This window comes from Silene latifolia, chromosome Y (genome assembly GCF_048544455.1).
Source record: "Silene latifolia isolate original U9 population chromosome Y, ASM4854445v1, whole genome shotgun sequence".
Lineage (NCBI taxonomy): Eukaryota > Viridiplantae > Streptophyta > Magnoliopsida > Caryophyllales > Caryophyllaceae > Silene > Silene latifolia.
The window spans coordinates 415,951,749-415,959,792 of record NC_133538.1 but is presented as its reverse complement, the minus strand read 5'-3'; the positions used below and the strand labels follow the sequence as shown (position 1 = coordinate 415,959,792).

Sequence of the window (8,044 nt, the reverse complement as noted above, 5' to 3'; positions counted from 1 at the left end):
TGATTTTAATTTAACGAGGGTACAATTAGTGAGTAATGTCCATAATAATGTGGTTTTCTTTCATGTTTTGATGCCCATAATAAGTAATACGTGTTGATATTTGGGTGATGAACTTCGGGGACGAAGTTCCTTTTAAGAGGGGAAGAGTAATGTCGCGAAATAAAAAGGTTGTTTTCGAATAGTGTTTTGCTTGTTTATAATATTGTTGGTGGTTGTTTATAAGGCGGGTGGGTGTCATGTGTTAAAAAAAAAAAAAAAAAAATTTGTTGTTGAATTGTAACGACTAATTTTCTTTGGTTCTTTAAAGTGAGTGTGATTGTATCTGAATCATGTTGCCAGGTAACATGGTGGCATTAGTTGTACCACATGAAAGTTGATGTGAGACATGTTCTAGATGGATGGTTGGACAGTAATTAGTGTATGTTGGAAGTTCGTGAGCGGCGATTCGCACGGCGCGTCGGATGTTTTAGGTGTATATAAAATAACGGTTGACTGTGATAAAGCTTGCATGATAGTGACAAGAGTCGATAGGTTTATTTGTGGACGGTGATGATGATAACATGGGGGGGGAATGGTGTTTACGAGGGGTGATGACCTGATCGGGAAGATTGGTGAGATTGGGTTGGTTCCGTGCCATGAGCGGGAGAGGTGAGTTGAACTTCGGGGACGAAGTTCTTTTTAAGGGGGAAGGCGTAATACCCGCCCTTTTAGGGATCCTTTGACCAGCGTTGATTGTCCTTGGGAGCGGGAGTAACCTTAGGGAAGTGTGCCAAAACCATCTTGGGGTGCGTTTTAAGAGTGGTACTCGATAGAGTAGAGGCTACTCGATCGAGTAGCTAGGGTACTCGATCGAGTAGGGGGCCACTCGATCGAGTAGGTTGGGTACTCGATCGAGTGCCTGGTTTTCGCCGAGGGTTTTATATCGCGTTTTGTTAAATCCGCAAATCACTTCCGCCACTTTCCTCCTATCCTTCGCCGCCTCTTTCCCTTCCCTTCACCTCAAAACCTCCATGGAAGCCTTTGTGAAGATCCTTGTGCCTTAGAAGAGCGTCTCTTGAGTCGGGTAGCGGTCTTTTGCCTTGTCTCTCCCTATAGGTATGTCACAATCATCATCCGTGTCCTTGTCTCTATAGTTAGGGTTTGATTGTTAGTAATAGATATTTGCATGATGGTAATAGGCGTTGCTTGGTTCTTTGGATGTGTTATCCGTCGGCATGGATTGGTTACGGTCGCTTAAAGGTAGGTTCGCCTACTCGGTTTCGTAGATAGTCTAGTGTGTCGGTCGTTATGTTAGTATTGTGATTGTTTGTGAGTAATTGATTGTCTTGTGTTTGTGATTGTGATTTCTTGGTGGTGGTTCTCGAGATGCTTTCTCGGCTGAGTGGGGTCACTTGCGGGAGTGACTTCACGCCCTAGTTTCGCCCTTCTTGGAACCCGCCACGGAAGGGGATGTGCACATTAATGGGACAGGGTCATCGCTCGTGTGATGAGCGGGGCTTAGGTGGGAACGGCTGCGGTCCCCCCCATGGCGTGGCTGGTCCGGTGGACGATCGATGTGAGTTGATTGGGTTGTGGTGATTTGTGGTTGGAGTTGGTAATGGCGTTTGTATTGTTGATTGTAGTTGTCGTTGTCTTGTCTTATCTCGATCGACCTTGTGTGGTTGTTTGTTTGTTATGTGTCTGCCGTGATCCCTTATGGTGAGCAGTTGGTCTTAGCAGGTGTTGATGTCGTGGATAGCTGGAGTCCGGGCAGGGATGAGTCTTCACGAGATATGATGGTCATAGCGAGTAGTCTTTGAGTTGGACCTTGTATTGTATTTTGGTTTGAATCACTTGTAATATAACTTAATAGTTCTTTTATTGACGTTTGGTAACTGCTTTCCTCGGGCAACCGAGATGGTAACGCCCTTATATGCTAAGGAAGGCCTAGTTAAGGCTCCTCTGAATATGGGGGTGTTACATCGGGCGACCTCACGCTCATGTCGGATGTTCCGACACTGAACTTGTCTATTTGAGCTCGGATTGTAAAACGAACGTCATTTCCACATCCGGACTCCTATTGGAGTTATTAAAAAGCCTAGACGACTTGATTTTTCGATATAGTTTCATCTATCATAGTTTTACAGCCAAAAAAGCAAAACTTGATTTGGTTCCAAGCAATTTTCCTCTTGTAATGGCTCCCTTCCAATCCTTGGGGATCCTTCATTGGTCGTGGGGTTCCTTCGTGGGTCGTGGGGATCCTTAGTCATTGCCCAATTACTTGTTTTGTTGACTTAGGCCTTTAGTATTGGTCTCCTCTTTGGTGCTTGGTCGTTATATGCTATCAATTTTGCTCCCCTTCACTCCATCTAGTCAAGTTAGTGCTCTTCTCCTACAAAGGACACCAAACCTCATAGAATATGTATAGAAGGAGGCTAAAGACAAGAGACGACCCTAATACATACTAAAAGCCATAGGAACTAGGCGAGTTAGGGGACTAAATGTGCGTAAATAGGAGTTATATCAGTGGTAGTGGTCCCGGCCTGGTCGGGTGAGGCACAGTAGAGCCACGGCATCAAGCAGTTGTTCCGATAGGAGAGACTTTCATCCCGACCGGTACGGGTGGCAGGCATACCGGTGGGACAACCACGGTACCAGTGGGACGATTGATGGGACAAGGGGAGGTCGACACTGGTGGCCATACCGGTCTGGGAGGAGAGCCATCCTGGTGGGACGCGTGGACGAAAGAAGGGGAAGTGATGGCTATAACCTGGGCTATCCCGGTGGCACCATGGCCATACCGGGCCGGTACGGGGAGGAGGATCCTGGTGGGGTGAGTAGTATACCGGTCTGGGACGAAGAAGGGCGTGCAAAGGTTGATCCATGGACCTTATCCCGACCTGAGATGGCTACTGTCCCGGCGGGACGCCTGGGAAGGTGAAGGAAAGATGGCGGGATGGTGTCGGGTTGCCATGGGACGATGATGGGATGAATACAATGATATGGGATGAGTTTGGGACGGTTCTAAATGAGTCGGGACTTGTTCTAAACTCATCCCACTCGTATAAAATTTATGTTAAACGGTTTTATAAAATATATTTTCCCACCCAAATTAAATTGTAACCATTTTCATAACAAATTTTTCCAATAAATTTGAACATGTAATAAAATGAGAAAGTTCACATAATTTTGAGACGGGAATTTGTCAAACCAACAATGATTCATCCAACTACAACCAAATTGATCCGAATTCCAATAAGTCGACAACAATTCCACCAGACAACTCAAGACGGGTGAATGTCACACACATGAGACGGAAAAATCAATAGTTTACATTTTCCAATTGTCACCATGTTTACTCAATCGTTCCCAACTCTAACTAACCAATTCATGAAATAACTAAACATGACAAATAAGCATAATTAAGGCGGATTAACCTTTAATTAACACATGTAATCAATCCATTTCCTCCAATTGAACAAAAATGTGACAAAAGACTAGAATTTCCTCAAATACTCATAAGACGGTTTCACAGACCAATTTATCCAACAAAGAACATGTGAAATATGTAACGATTCATACTTTATCAAACACAAGAGTAAACTACAACATATGAACACATAAGATTGACATAATGTCGAGTAACTTATCACCGTTAAGTATTTAAAACCTTAATCTCTAATGGAATCGTCTAACTTGCAAGAATCCACTTTCGGGTCAACTAATCCTTCTCCTAAACATAATAAAACACAAATTAAGATTAAGAATCAAAATTAGAGAAGGGGTACCAAAAGGAAAATGGTCGGCAGCCACAATAAGGGGAGAAAGACGGTTCCTTTCTTACCTAGAAACATATAGGACCGGAAAGAGGAAGATTTTGGCGTGAAAAACACTTGATTCGGATGAGAAATGAATGAGTTATGGAGTTTTGAAGTTTGTGAGACAAATGTGTAAAAATGGTGGTGGAGATATGTTTTGGTGGTTGAAGGAATGCTAAAAAATTGAGGGACAAAGAGTGTTTTTAGGATTTAGTGAATGGGTTTGGTGATGGGAAAAGAATAACAGGGAAGCCCAATAGACATACTAGGCCCAAACTCTCAAGATGTATCGATTTACCTTAAAATTACGACTCAAAGCTTGCTATACACCTAAGACGGATATTATTATCATTATCTTTATTATTATTCATATAAAACAACATTTTTATAGAAATGAGTTAAAAATATAAATAGAACAATAAAATAGCTAATTAAATTATAAATGTCAAAACGGAAATTTCGCAGCTGTTACACCAATCCCCACTCCAACTCTACCTAAACCCACTGATGGCTTCGCAACATCGCCACCAACAGTCGGACTGCAGCCGAAGGTATCCGTATCAAAGAATGGTATACCGAGCCCGGTTCGCGACCTGGACCCTTGCCAGATTCGTATCGCAACACAAATCTAAATAACCTCGGACCGTTAATGTGTACATCCTCCTTGAAGTGGGAAACTCCAATGAGCAATCCGGGTGTGAGGACGGTCTCCCGCACCGCCTCACTAAAACCAACAACTCTATACCACCTCAACTCTACAACCACACAGATATAACACAATCCACAACACAATATGCCACAACTACATGCACCAACAATTACCACAACTAATATTTCACAATTACCAAATCTCCACAATGTGATGCAAACTTCAACAATTATCATGAGACTAGTAACAATAATCACATAAGGAAGCATTCATACATTCAAGAAATGAGTAGGGAAACCCTACCTAAAAGCAATACTCCAAGCACAAGTAAAATCCTAGAATTCCTCTTCTATGAAGTCTCCTCCTACAATTAATCAAGTAATTTCTATCACAATAAGGTTCTAAAATATTCTAATTGATAGATTTTACTAATTTGCTCATCTAATTACTCAAATCCCCAATTATAACATTCTAATTAACAATTATCCAAAATTTCCCCAAATTCTAGAGCTAGAACATCATTAAATAGATTAAAAGTATAAATTATGAATTACAATAGAAATTGGCAAAAAAAATTAATGAAAGATGACGAATCCCAAATCCAAAGCCTAATCTCCTCAAAATATGTTTAGGAAGAGTCTATAGAGTGATTAGAGAAGTTTAGGGTTCATAAATGACGACTTGGTACTATTCACGCACTATATATACTCCCCCTTTAAGACACGGAATCAAACCGCTCAGGTAAATCCCCAAACAAGAGTACTCGGGAGTACTAGATCGAGTAGCCCTTACTCGATCAAGTACACCAGCTACTCGATCGAATGCCACCTAGGCAGGATAAGGATTAACCCATAAGTTGTACTCGATCCACCTCACTCGGTCGAGTAAGGCCTACTCGGTTGAGTGTCCAATCTTACTTGGCTGAGTGTACCATCTAAACTCTAGAGTATTACATAATCGACCTCACGTTTTGCATGCTAGGTTTGTTTATTAATGTCATTTATAGTGTCTTTTGCTTTGTATTTGTTATCTTGTGCCTTATTAAATGGTTTTGTAGTAAACAAGCCAATTGGAGCGGTTTTGACACGATTTTAGGTACAAATGAGGGCAACTCGACACCCTAGAATATTAGAAATAAGAGGAGGTCAAGGACCATGGACCAAGGACCGTAGACTCAAAATACAAGATTTGGGAGGCTCACCTACTATCTAGGGTGAGCTAAGGTGAGCCCTTATGGGTGGAGGGAAGAAATTATCATGATGAATGCTTTACAGGTCGAGCTGGCTCAATCTACACGAGCAGAAATATACAAAAGGCTCAAATCTGCACGGATTGGCTGAGCCCACACGAGCTCCGCTAACTTCCCTTGTTTTCTAATCTTCGCTTAACCTAATGTTGTTATACTATAAATAGGTCGTCTTGTAATCAAATTAGGGATTCCATCTTCTGTTATCAAACCTCATATCTAAACCTAGATTAATTACTGTAATCTTTCAAAAATTATTATAATTTTTCCTTAATTACTTCTTCATTAGCTGTTAATCTACTTTGTTCTTGAAGATTTCTTTGGGTTTTATTGAAGATTAGTGACAAATCTTCGTATATTCAATGGTTTCTTTTATTTGTACTTCATCTATTCTCATCTATTGCTTAATTAAGTTGTATAATTCTTAATCACTCTTTAATCCTTTGTTAATCTTTCAATAATTTTGTTAATTACTTGTCCTAATTATCATGACTAATTTAGATAATGTGATTGTTGTTAGCGTGTTCATGATGATTATTAATGAGTAGTGTCTTAATTAGAGTTAATTGGGGAGATTATGGGGTTTATTAAGGGAGTAATATATGATTATTAAGACTAATAATTGATTAATGGTAATTCCAACTAATGCACACTACATGTTTGATGAATTGTAAAGATGAATGTTTACATGGTTTGTTCATTGTTTATTCAATCCTATAAGATTGAGAGCCTTAGGATGTGTTATAACTTTTATTATGTAAGTGGGTTGAATCGGTGTACGCGAGAGCTAACTTGACTTAGCCTAGGTAGGGTCGTTAGACCGAGAGATTCGACCCATAGTCTGACTAGAATCCTAAATTGATGGAGAGTTGTCATCATAGATCCTTGGTCATCCCAAATGAACCCAAACACCCCAGTTCCTTCCTCTATTTTATCACACACCATATTCTCTTGCTATTGCTTTAGTTTACGTTTTTATTGTCATTTTCTTACATTCATTAGTTTAGTTAAAACCAAACCAAATATTGGTGAATTAGGCGCCACTTTGAGTAAATTTTATCTCATAGAACACCCGTGCTTGAGGTTTGAACTTGAGTTACATGCTATGGTAGTTTTTTGAATCTTATAAATATTTATTTGATAGTTGAACGACATCTATCTAAATGGCATCTTTGCCGGGGACGGTATTGTTTCTTTAACTTGTTTTCATTTGCTTTATATGTGCCTTTTCTGTCTTAGGAACCTAGTTTCTTAAGGTATTGCTAATATTTTTGCAGTTGTTTGATTGCATGTCAAGGTGATATTCACATAGAGATCACATACCAATCGATCAAGAGATCGAGAGGACCTTGCGCAATATATAAAGAGTGTTTAGGGTAGTTATAAGAGGCTCTACGTCGACAACGGAGGGGCCCAGTTTATGTGGTGTTGATAACTTAGTTGATGCCCGGATTGAACAAGTAGATAGTGTTGAGCTTGTGAACCCTTTTGGAAGACAAGGAGAAGTCAACCATACCTTAAACCCAATTCCAAACAACCAACCAACAATGCTTAAATTTTCTTCGCACTTAATTCTTATCAAGGATACGCTACCAAACCGGGCGCCTTCACCCGCTAACTTGACTGGGAACTTCAATACTAAGACTGCTTTCATATAATTGGTTGAAAGGAGTCAAATTTGAAGAAGGGGGGGATGCCAAGCGAGGATCTCCACATACACATGGAAACTTTTTATGATTATTGCGATGCAATTTCTCAAATGGGATAACTCAAGATCAACTAAGGTGGGTAGTGTTCCTATTTTGTTTGATAAAGGCTATCAACAATGGCTTAAAAGTTTGAATAGGGTAACACTTGGTATTGATTCTTGGAAAAAGCTTGCCTTGGCCTTCTACCAAAAGTTTTATCCACTAGACAAGACAAACATGCTTAAAGTCCAAATCACAGTTTTTAAATAAAGAGATGAAGAGTCCTTGTATAAGGCATGATAAATATTTAAGGTAATATGTAGGTCTTGTCCTCATCATGGTCTAAGGGAATGGTTTCTAGTCCAACAACTTTGGAATGGACTATATGAGGATTCTAGATTCATTTTTAACATGGTGTCAAATGGGAGGTTTGCGAAGGTGGGTGATGATCAAACTTTAGGCAAGATATAGGAGATGGCGGTGCATAATTACCAATTTAGTAGACCACAAAATCCAACTAAAGGAGGAAGGCATGAGGTTGACTTGATCACCCAAATTAGTGCCAATTTCGGAGTCCAACTTAGTTCTCATATGGACACAATGAAATTGAAATTTCAAGAAGCCATTGCTCAAGTGACTCAAGCATCAAGCTCATCCAACCAAC

General features: G+C 40.2%; 1 non-coding gene across 1 annotated transcript; it reads right to left on the bottom strand.

Annotated features, from left to right (window-relative positions):
* Positions 1-7,617: 7,617 nt before the first annotated feature.
* Positions 7,618-7,724, bottom strand: LOC141635886 (small nucleolar RNA R71). Its single transcript, XR_012540541.1, has one exon. It is a non-coding gene; the product is annotated as a small nucleolar RNA R71 (small nucleolar RNA).
* Between the last annotated feature and the right edge of the window lie 320 nt (positions 7,725-8,044).